At 36.7% G+C, this 11,406-nt stretch overlaps 2 long non-coding RNA genes across 2 annotated transcripts; both read right to left on the reverse strand.

Annotated features, from left to right (window-relative positions):
- Positions 1–323: 323 nt before the first annotated feature.
- Positions 324–5,996, reverse strand: LOC138340593 (uncharacterized). Its single transcript, XR_011213256.1, has 3 exons — positions 5,398–5,996; positions 4,787–5,295; positions 324–1,463 (listed from the first exon to the last, which is right to left on the reverse strand). It is a non-coding gene; the product is annotated as an uncharacterized lncRNA (long non-coding RNA).
- Positions 5,997–6,391: 395 nt separating this feature from the next.
- On the reverse strand, positions 6,392–10,767 carry LOC109119141 (uncharacterized). The gene is made up of 3 exons (XR_002026357.3): positions 9,805–10,767; positions 8,806–9,127; positions 6,392–6,573 (listed from the first exon to the last, which is right to left on the reverse strand). It is a non-coding gene; the product is annotated as an uncharacterized lncRNA (long non-coding RNA).
- Between the last annotated feature and the right edge of the window lie 639 nt (positions 10,768–11,406).

An 11,406-nucleotide genomic window follows, 5' to 3' on the forward strand; every position in this document is an offset into this window, starting at 1 on the left:
GCTCATATCATTTTCATTACTTTTACTATTCGTACGATATTGAAACATATTTTATTGGTGTAAATATGTAGCCTTTCATTAATTTGACATGTTTAGAAGTGTTTTTGACCATTTCCGTATTTTTTTGACTTTTAATCATTATTTTATAATTTATTTTTACCCTTATTTTTTACGTCTCTTTTTTAAAATTAAAATGTATTAAATTTTTTATTTTAAGGTTAACATTTTTATTTGTGAATTTTTGGTGTTTATTTCATATTTTTTTTGATATTTTTCCTATTTTTTATTAGTTTATTACTAATTATTCAGAATATTCAAAAAAATAAAAAAATAAAAAAAAATTGTTTAAAAATGTTTTTATATATATAAAAATCATTTGTGAAAGCTATTGTGTGCTTGTACCTTAGAATGTGCATATTTAGGTTGTACATTTCCATTATGATTCTCTGAAACACCCATGTCTACTCCAGTCACATAGGTAGAACATTTTTAAGCATATATAGTGGTGGTAGAGGTGTTAGAGGCAGACTGAGGCGCAGGCAGGCAAACGGCATAGGCGTGCCGTGGGCCTAGTAGGTGTGTTGCGTCGGTGCTTGATGGAATGCATGTCTTGTCCGTGCTATGCCATTGGGTGTTTACAAAAATACGCCGGCGACATCGACGGGGCGAGTGAGGCAAAGGCAGGCAGACGTCATGGGTGTCCTGTGGGCTTAGTAGGCATGTTACGTGGGCACTCAATTCGAGGCACCGCTCACGGACCACGCCATCGCACGACGAAGCAAGGGAAGGCGTGGGACGCGAGAGCGTCTTTTAAGTTCACCCCCGTCACCCCACATGGACTTCAAGGATCAAAAGGCGACCGGTTGCACATGCATAATGCCTAGGCATTAGGTATGTAGCACAAGATTCCCACATCCGACTAGCCTAGATTGAACTTCATCCGCCACCGAGATGTCCTGTGAGTTAGGAATTCACTGCTCAAAGAAGGGATACAATCTAACAAGACATTCCCAATAACACTCATGTGCCATACGTGAATAGCTCCGTCAATGCATGCCCGACATCGACTCTTCGAAAGCACACAGAGTCGGCCGTCGTCGGGTGTGGCATGCCATCATAGCCCTTGAACAGCACAGACTGTCAGCCATCATTGGGCGTGACATTCCATCATGGCCATTGGATAACACACACGGTCGGACGACGTCGGGCCTCGCATGCCATCATCTCCTTTGGACTAGCTAACACGGTGGGATGACATCGGGCGTGGAATGCCATCATCGCCCTTTGGCAGCACACACGGTCGGACGGTGTCAGGCGTGGCATCCCATCATGGTCCTTAGACAGCACACACGGTCGGACGATGTCGGGCGTGAAATGTCTTCATGGCCCTTGGACAGCACACACGGTCGGATGATGTCGGGCGTGGCATGCCATCATCAATGAGGAAAGTTACCTAGTTGATCCTGCCAGTAGTCATATGCTAGTCTCAATGATTAAGCCATGCATGCGTAAGTATGAACAAATTTAGATTATAATGATTATTCCTAAGTGACTTAAAGAATGACATATAATGTGGTAAAGTAAAGTATGTTGTGTCTTGTCTTGGTTGACTTGTGTCCCTTACTTGATGCATGTATGAATATGAATATGAGATGTCTTAACTTTGGATGCTAAAGTCTCTAATGATATGTGACCTTAAATGATGTTAGGAGGGTCCTTTATGTGAAAACTCAAAAATAGTGGCAAGTTTATGAATGTTGAAGTCCAAAGCCGTAATGGCATCTTTCAAGTAAAGGAATGACACACTTAAGGTTGATTGTCTTGAACGGCATCATATCAAACCTTAGAAAAGTCATGATGATCTTCTTGTCGCCATTATAAGGTAGCCCTAGAGGAATGTGATTGAGTTATGAACTAGATATGGAACCCCATTATGTGAACCTTTAATGAAAATTACTCTATGATAACAAAGGGTAGCATGTGTGAGTACGGTAAGGGAAGTAGTTCTAGTTAAAGGATGAGACTATAATACAATGCACTCCCTTCATAATCCTTAGCCATGTACCGACATGGGATGTGTCCAAGTTCTACAATTGGCAAGTAGAACACCCTCATCGGAGTAGGTTAGAACCCGAAGTACATGCTTTGCTACTATGGTCTATCTCTGTTGTTGCCTATTCTCATCATCTGAGATACTTACTAGCATTAGAGATGTTCTATGAAGTTTAGGTGGTGATATGAGAGTTATCTAGATATTACACAATAGGCTTTGAAGGTGTTAGTTGGAGTTCCTAGGTCTTGTCCAAGACCCTTACTTGAATGTCTTTATGTGATTAATGATTCTTACATGATCTAATGAATATAATAATTTAAGTTAAGAAAGTATGTTAAATGAATAAGTACTTATCTAGAGTAGTTAAGAGTTGTCTAGTTAAGGTGTAAAGGGGGCATAAGAATGGTCACTTGTTATCTTACCTAGATAAGTCTTAGGATTTCCTCTAGTTAAGGATGATGGTGTTTATGTTCACATGATCCACACTTAGGTATTCTTAAGGATTACTTAGGTAATATTGAAGAGGTCAATCATGGACGTTATCTTCTTGATTTACTTAAGTAAGTATTTTGATAACCTTTATAGTGGAGAATGTCATGTTATATGTATGCTAATGTATTAAGTGAGAATGATTCTATCTTAGGTAGTCTATAGGATCTCTTAAGTGTGTGTGTAAGGGATTGTCTGGGCGGTCGCTTCACAACTTACTCAAGTGAACCTTAGAATTCCCTTTTGTAGGAGGATCTCATCTTCATATGTTTGATTTCTTATAAATGTATGTTGATCTCATTATGGATGGTCTTAACGATAATTTAGGTGTGCCTAAAGAGGGTGTTTGGGAGGTCTCTCTTTGTCTTACTTAAGTTAGTCTTAGGATAGCTTTTAGGGGGGGAATTATATGATAATCTTAGGATAGCTTTTAGTGGGGGAATTATATGATAATCTTAGGATAGCTTTTAGTGGGGAAATTATATGCTAAAATGTGTGTGAAGTGAAGCTAATGAACTTCACTAGTGAACAAGTTCACTTCTCTGTTACTGTGAAGTAAGCTCACTTTAATATTTCCTAAAAATGTCACTATTTTCTTAAATGATTTCTTATGTGTTTATAAGTTGTTAAATATTGTTCTTATGACTATAGCATGACGTTTTAATAAAAAATTCATGAGAAGCATCGTATTTATTAAATGTTCTTTTTTCATGGTTTTTGCATGGCTTCCATACTTAGTGCATCTAATGTGTTAACCCCTTCTTTTTCCTTTTTGACTAAAGTGTAGGGAATTGGAAGTATTGATGTGCCATGGAGAATGGATAGGTTTCTAAGGGTTGAAGATGAAGTATTGGTGAGTCCTTATTGATTCGAGGAAAATATCCACACGTGTTCCTTTATATATTAATCTTTATATTATGTCTTTTAGAAACTCCTAATGTCGTTGGAGTCAATGGTCTAGGAAAATTCTTGACCACCTCAATTTCCTAGGATCAACCTCAAGTACCTCACTAGAGATGATATGACCAAGAAATGCTACCAACCTTAACCAAAACTCACATTTGTTATACTTGGAAAATAATTGGTTCTCCTTAAGCACTTGAAATACAACCCTCAAATGGTTCATGTGGTCACTCTCATTTTTCGAATATACCAAGATGTCGTCAATGAAGACAATGACAAATGAATCTAGGTAACTTCGAAACACCCTATCCATGAGATCCATAAACGCTGCCAAGGAATTTGTGACACCAAAGGACATTACTACGAACTCATAGTGAGCATATCTAGTCCAATATGCCATATTTGGTATATCATCACCTCTCACCCTAAGTTTGTGATACTCCAATCTCAAGTCAATTTTTGGAAAGTAGCTTGCCCCTTGGAGTTGATCGAACAAGTCGTCAATTCGAGGGAGAGGATACTTGTTCTTCATTGTGACTTTATTGAGTTAAACGATAATCAATGCAAATACTAAGGGACCCATCCTTCTTCTTCACAAATAAAACCGAAGCACCCCATGGAAAAATACTAGGTCTAATGAAGTCTTTGTCTAATAAATCCTTGAATTGAGCCTTCAAATCTTTCAATTCGGCCGGAGCTATCCGATAATGAGGAATTGAAATGGGATATGTATCCGGTAACAAGTTGATACCAAAATCAATTTCCGTTCGGGAGGAATACCTAGAAGATAATTAGGAAAGACCTTTGGAAATTCACTCACTAAGCGGACCGACTCAACGGAAGGAATTTCAGAGTCTATATCTTGGACTCTTACTATATAATATAAACAGTCTTTAAAGATCATTTGCATTCTTTCAAACAGGAGATGATACGACCTCTAGAATAGAACTCCCCCCTTCCACTCTAAAACGGGATCATTTGAAAAGTTAAACTTCATCACCCTCGTTCTACAATCTATAGAGGCAAAGCAAGAATGCAACCAATCCATACCCAAAATCACATCAAAATTGATCATATCAAGTTTTACTAGTTCAACATAAGAAACTCTATTGGGCAACATTTTAGGACAATTTCTATACAACCTTTTGCAACAACCGACTCACCCAATGGGGTAGACACTATAAAAGGTTCATGCAAAATATCACGCAAAATGTAAAACTTTTTAGCTACTAGAGGGGTAACAAATGATAAAGTAGCATCAGGATAAACTAAAGGCATATGCATCAATAGAGAAGAATTTCAACATACATATCACCATTGAAAGAGAAGTCTCTTGCTCACCCCTAGAGTAGAGAGAATAGAAGCGGTTCTTCTTTGGAGACTCATTTGAACCACTCGCTTGAACTTGACCACTACCCTTGTCTTGACCCCTCGCGTTAGTACGATCCCTAACCTTGTGCCCACTTTTTCCACAACAAAAACAATTATCCGTCCGTTAAGACAATCACCATAGTGCTTATTGCTACACTTTCCATAAGTTGGTTTCTTGATTTGTGAACTAGTACCCTTTCCCTTTTAAGGCTTAGGGTTAGACACCCTATCATCCACAGCCTTAGGGAAATTAGAACAAACTTGATTAGTAAACCTCTTCTTGAATCTAAGTTTGTCTTGAATCTCAAGCCTTCCCTTTGAAGAACCCCCATCAAAATATCTTGCCCTCTTGGCCTCTCTACTCTTCATTTTAAACCTTTCCTCTTCCACTTTTTAAGCATGAACCATGAGACGAGAAATGGTCATATTGTCATTTAGCATAGCCGAATGACAGTCTTCTTGCAAGTCATGTGACACTCCTATCACAAAGAAGTTCATTTCATGTCTAGGATAGGAACCAAAAGAAGGAGCATGTTTTGACAATTTAGTGAATTTCAAAGAGTATTTAGGAACACTCATACCTCCTTGGCGAAGGTTGATTAACTCCACACCTTTGCTTACCTCTTTTCTATAGGAAAGAACCTATCAAGAAATGCCTTCTTGAACACTGACCAAGTCACCGGTCCACCTCTTAAAGGTCTATTGTCCCTCCATTGAACGTACTATGTTTGAGCCACATCCATGAGTTGGTAAGTGGAGAACTCGGCTTTCTCTCTAGTAGACAACCCCATAGCATAGAGAATCGTGTAGATATCATCAATAAACTCATAGGGGTCTTCTTCAACCTTGGACCCATAGAAAGTAGGAGGATTCATCCTAGTGAAATCCCTTCAACAGGAGGCAATGGTAGCAACTTGTTGAGATTCCTTTAGTACAACCTCCCAGTTATTTTGGGCCGTCATGGCTTGATATTCAGTAGTGGAGACTTGTGCTTGGCTAGTGATGGCTTGGTCCATGTAGTGAATAGCGTCTCTTATGTTCTCATTTGTCAAAGGAGGAGGATTCGTCGGTGCTTGGTCATGATTCTCATCTTCCTCAAGAGGAGGAAATCTATCACCTCGAGGAGGAACTCCCGCATTGGCAATATCTCTTCAAGTCTTCGTGTTGAATTTTCTTTGAGTATTCATTTCCCTATAATCCCAATAATAGTATCAGATGCAAAATCACATAGAACTAACACATCCAAAGGCACGAAATTGGACTTCAAAGAAAGTGAGAGTTTCCTAAGAATCATATAGGTTCATATCCATAAGTGTGGCGCGCTTCACAATTATGAATACGAGCTTACCTCTTTGAGGACTAAGACTAGCCTCTTAGCTTTTATCATTACATTCATAGATCTAATTTAGCGGAAAATTTCAAACTTTTCATTACATCTACTCAGAGGTTTTAGTCTTCTCCTTTTATTGCACATAAGTATATAAAATATAAGATACTCATAATAGTTGTCTCATCTCACAACAATCTAATAAGTGTTATAACTTGGGCATAACCCATACATCAAAGAATGCCTCATGCGGGCTACACAACGTTTCATACTAAATAAAAAGGAAAGAATATAATAGTCTTACAGTGAGAAAAAATCCATTACATAGATAATGGCATCTCCCTCTGAAAGTGAGGACCTACCGTACTTGGATGAATGAGAGATCCAAGCCTTCTTTAAGTCGTCTTCAAAGCACTTAAATGATTGTAACCTAAAATATTGGGGAAAAGGAAGAAATGAGGTTAGTACACCACTTGTACTAATTATGGGACCAAATGCACACATACATTGAAAACATGCTAAGAAAGGGGACATTTTATAAAGTATGCACTTTTCATTTAAAATCTCTATGCACGCCAACAAGACCATACCAACCAAATAATGCATGTTCATTAAGTCATAGGCATGTACATCACCAGATTAACAAAATCAAGTCTATTCAAGTCAACATGCATAGAATATAGTCAAATACATACCAAAGTATCTCTTTCATCAAGTCATATTAGAAACAAAAATGAATAAGAGTACATTTCAACATAACCAAAGCAAGACAATTGGCATAAATCCTTTTAAAGTCAACAAGTGCAATGACCAAGCAAATCGCCTACAAGAATAATGACTAACATTATACTTCACATATTATAACATTTAAGAGTACATAGTATCATACTTTAACAATATAGACCAACAAATAATCATAGGTGACACCAATCAACATATAGTATCAACAATTTGCAAGTTCATTATATGCATGTCATATAGCATTATAAGCATTTTCATACATAATAACACCCTTCTAAGACTCCCTTCAAGGCTAACTAGTGTAATGTTTAGGTAGTGTCCCATACCCCTACCTAGACTAAGCTAACCCTTTAGGTATTCCTAGTTAGAGTCCATAACGTTAATTCATTTTACTTATTGGGAACATCTTGACCTAATCGACATAGACCACATGAGCTAATGTGGAATCCGGTGTCGTGGAACCCTACACCGAAAGAAGGAGGACTACCTTCCAAGGTAGTACCAAAACATGAACAAAGCAACTACTACATCCACTAGATAGTATTTCTATGGGGGCAACATAGTTCAAGAATAGGAGATATAGTTGGCACCCTCTTTATGCTATATGCATTATTGTCTCCAATCTCAAGAGTTCATTATTGATCCTAACTTCCCTATGTGGGAAGGAACACTCCTCACTCTAGTTCACTCGGTGCTAAGCTAGAGTTCTTTTTTGAAATGTCTTTAATGTCTTTATTAATCATCATAGCTTATTGTAGATCATAGGGTCTAACCCTTGTATAACATCATAATCATCATAGCTCAGTAAGAATTTCATGAGTATTATCTTTTCATTACAATTCATATAGGTGAGGTGAGCACATTAACATTCTCATATCATGATAAGGAACATTGTTAAATCTTTCACCATAAGTATAATATTTAAATCTTAATCTAACATCTCACAATTCATAGTCAATGCATTTCAATTCGACATCATACAACCCTATCAATCCTTATACAAGGCATACTCCAATACAATATCATGACTTAATCACCATTAACAACAATTTGAAGTAAAGGATAGGGATCATAAGAGTTATCAAGTCTCCTTCATAGTTCATCATCAAGGTCTTACCACAAACCCTCAATTTAACCCAATTTTGATATACATCATCATAAGTCAATAACCAATATGATAACAAGTCTAGAAGAAGCATTATATCACAATTCAATACTAGATCGTAGCTTAAGACAAGATACTTAGGTCAATCGTCAACATACTTCATAACCTAGATCATGTTCTAAAAAATAGCATGAAAGACTATAATTCACCCTAATTCATTCATGATTAGTGAAACAACATCATCAAGTATTAATTCAATCAATAACCAAGTCACTTGAACCAATATAACAGATAGTGAGTAAGTCATCTGGAAAGTTGGTCAAGCATTTCAAAATGTTAATAAATTTAGCTATGATTTGACCAACTATGCATTAAAGAAAGGACCCCAAAAAGAAAAGGACAAGAATGATCAAAATCAGGTAAGGGCCAACTATCGGAAGTGTATAGGTCATGATGGTTGTTTTATCGAAGTCTGATTCCTCTAACCATAATGGTGCTTCTAGTCTGAGGAAGGAGTACAAAGTTCGAATGCTGAACTCCACAAATTCAAAAACCTTCAACATATACAATGGGCTTGAAATTTATTTTTCTATGTGTTAATTTGTGTAAGACCACTGCTCGTATAGCAACAGTTGTAGAATGAACCCAACTTCCCCGCATAATTTTAAAACCAAACAGGTCAAGTTTAGTTACAAAGAGCTAGTTTCATAATTAAATGAGTTGTGTCACTATTAAAGGGTTAAAGCCATAATTATGAAATAACAAAGAAAGAAAAAAATAACCTAAATATATGACTATTGTGTCTAAGTAGTGCACCTTCTTCTATGTGGTTTTTCCAATGGAGATAATTCAATAGGATAGTCCAAGACAATGGTCGTTTGTAGAAGCTTTGGTTCTACTACCATCTAAAAGACCTGAACATGGTAACATCACAAAGCAGTATACATAAACAGAACCATCTGAACTAATAAGATACACTAGAATGTGGTTAAAAGCTGCTAATTTTATGTATCAGCAAACTGGAAAAAAGAAAATACTAAACAACATTATTCAAACTTCATTAAGCAAATCCGAACTTCTTTCACAAGATCATGAATATTTCCCTCCTCGAAGGTCTTTCCAAGCAGATCTCCACACCCTGTAACAAAGAATAAAGTTTGATTCCTTCAATTAAAGTTGAGGTAAGAGAATAAATTAGATAAGATATAAAATGGGACCAAAATCCTATTAACCGAAAAACTCATAATTCACTGAAAAATTGGTTCAACTCATTATGTGTAAATCTGACCATATTCAAAAATAAGTGCAAAAACATTTCAGATACTCAGTAAAACATATGCAGCATATGAAATGGCATGAGCTAGGATCTCTGGAAAAGATAAAATAAGACGAGATGGTTTGCTCCAACCCAAGGAAATAGGTCAAGTATCGAAATAGTAATTAAAAATGTTTAGTTTAACATTTTTGGGCCAACATTGTTTAACCATTCAAAATTATTTTGTTATGATGACATAATATTTGGTCACCAGAAACAACATGGATGAGTAAAGAAGATACTGGCACCTATTAATTGAAATGGAAAAGGTGCCAAACAAAATAACATAATGCCATTTAGAAAGATGAAGTTAACATGATTCCTCTTACCTCTCATGGTCCATTCTTGTAGCCAGATAAAGAAAGAACTAGTTTGTCTTCTAAGGAAACTCAAAAGAACAATCAAAGCCAGAAGCCACAAGTTCAATCAATTCTTAGTATTATGCCTCTAATATAAGAATGGTTGCCAAGGTCAGGCATATTTATTAAGAGGGAGCTTACATTTATCATCATTCAAAAATTGCAGTTCTTTAATGCTCCTTTTAAAATCTCCCAGCCACTTATCCCAAGACAATTTTCTAGGGACCCTTCAAGTCATTAGGAAGCCATAATCCGGTGAACTTCCTTTGCCAGAAAACTCAATCCCTTATTTTTCTTCTTTCTTATTCTTTCTTTCCCATGGATAACAAATATATTTCAGATTTGGGGTTAAATCATACGATATTATTGAGTTTAGAAATACGAAAGGAAACTGGTTTGAGTTGGTGGAGAGTGCAAAGCCATACGTGAGGAGAATGAAGCTGAGTAGGGATGCTATATCATGGATATGAAAAAGGCTAGGGGAAGCGTCTGTCATTGAAGATACGTCATTTAAGACTTGGAGATGCAAGGAATTTTCTACCTACATTTATTGCTCATTGAAGTTCAATAAATATGATAGGTTCATCTCAATCGTTTTAGTTAATGGCCATGAACGTTCGGTGATTTATTTTACCAGAGAACATCTTTAATGAGGGTTGGGCTGTTCTATCAAAAAAATTGAAAGCTTCATCATTAAGGAGATAAGACATGTCACTAAGTAATAGGGGAACTCTGCGTTTATGAAGCTTAGGGGAGAGGAAAGTTATAAGGAGGTCATTCAAAAGATAAAATGGGGGGTCATATCTGATGTGAGAGCAGAAAATCAGGAGGAGATACTCTGCGAAGAAGAAAGGTTTCTTAGCAGATGGTTGGTTTTAGCTTCCCAGAGGATGACAAAATTCCCTCATGGAACAAAGTCAAAAGGTGGTCTATTCAAACATGGAAAGGCATCAATAATGGCAACAGTTACGATATGAATGTTATTCAGTTTCTTTTCGAATTCCAGTCAAGAAAGGAAGCAGAGCATATATTTATGGGGAAGTGGACAAGAAAGAATACCATTTGCAGATGGAATGGTGGCCTCCAAAAGCAGGAACGATGCAAGCCAACAATATTCTCATTTTCTGCCCCTATAAAATTCCATATTACAACTTTATACATTGATCACTTGAAGTTGTTGTACTCCCCCTATTTCTCGGTTAGCCATCTTTAAAATTCACATTAAAAGCCAAATTCCTAACTTCATTTGGGGTGTTATTGGAGTTATTTTCATTTATGTGTTTCTACATATTTTTATCAAGGAATTAATTCTTTTTATCAATTTTTAGAAATAATTCGAAAGCAGTCTTGTCACATCCTTCAAAGGCAGTACCATATGATGTGCTAAGTCGTAGGATATTCTTTTGCACCCATAAAGAAGCTTTTTCATCAATGGCTTCTTCTCAGAGAGAGTCATCACTGGCAATAGGAAGAGGCTCGTCAAGAATTACCAGTTGGTACTTGGAGAGTTCTCTTGTATAGACTTCCACATCATCCCCGGTGTTAACTCTTTTCTCGCAAACTAAGGGAAGTATTGTCTCCTCTGCATAGTGTGAAGGATCAACATGCTGCATGTCAATGAATTCAATTGTGATGTTGTTCGGTTGATTATGAGTCACTTGCATGAGTTCTTCATGTTCTGTAAATGATGTCATGAAATTCTCTATATAGGTTCTGTTGTTGAAATTATCCCCGATAAGAGGT

Source organism: Solanum lycopersicum, chromosome 12, assembly GCF_036512215.1.
Source record: "Solanum lycopersicum chromosome 12, SLM_r2.1".
Lineage (NCBI taxonomy): Eukaryota > Viridiplantae > Streptophyta > Magnoliopsida > Solanales > Solanaceae > Solanum > Solanum lycopersicum.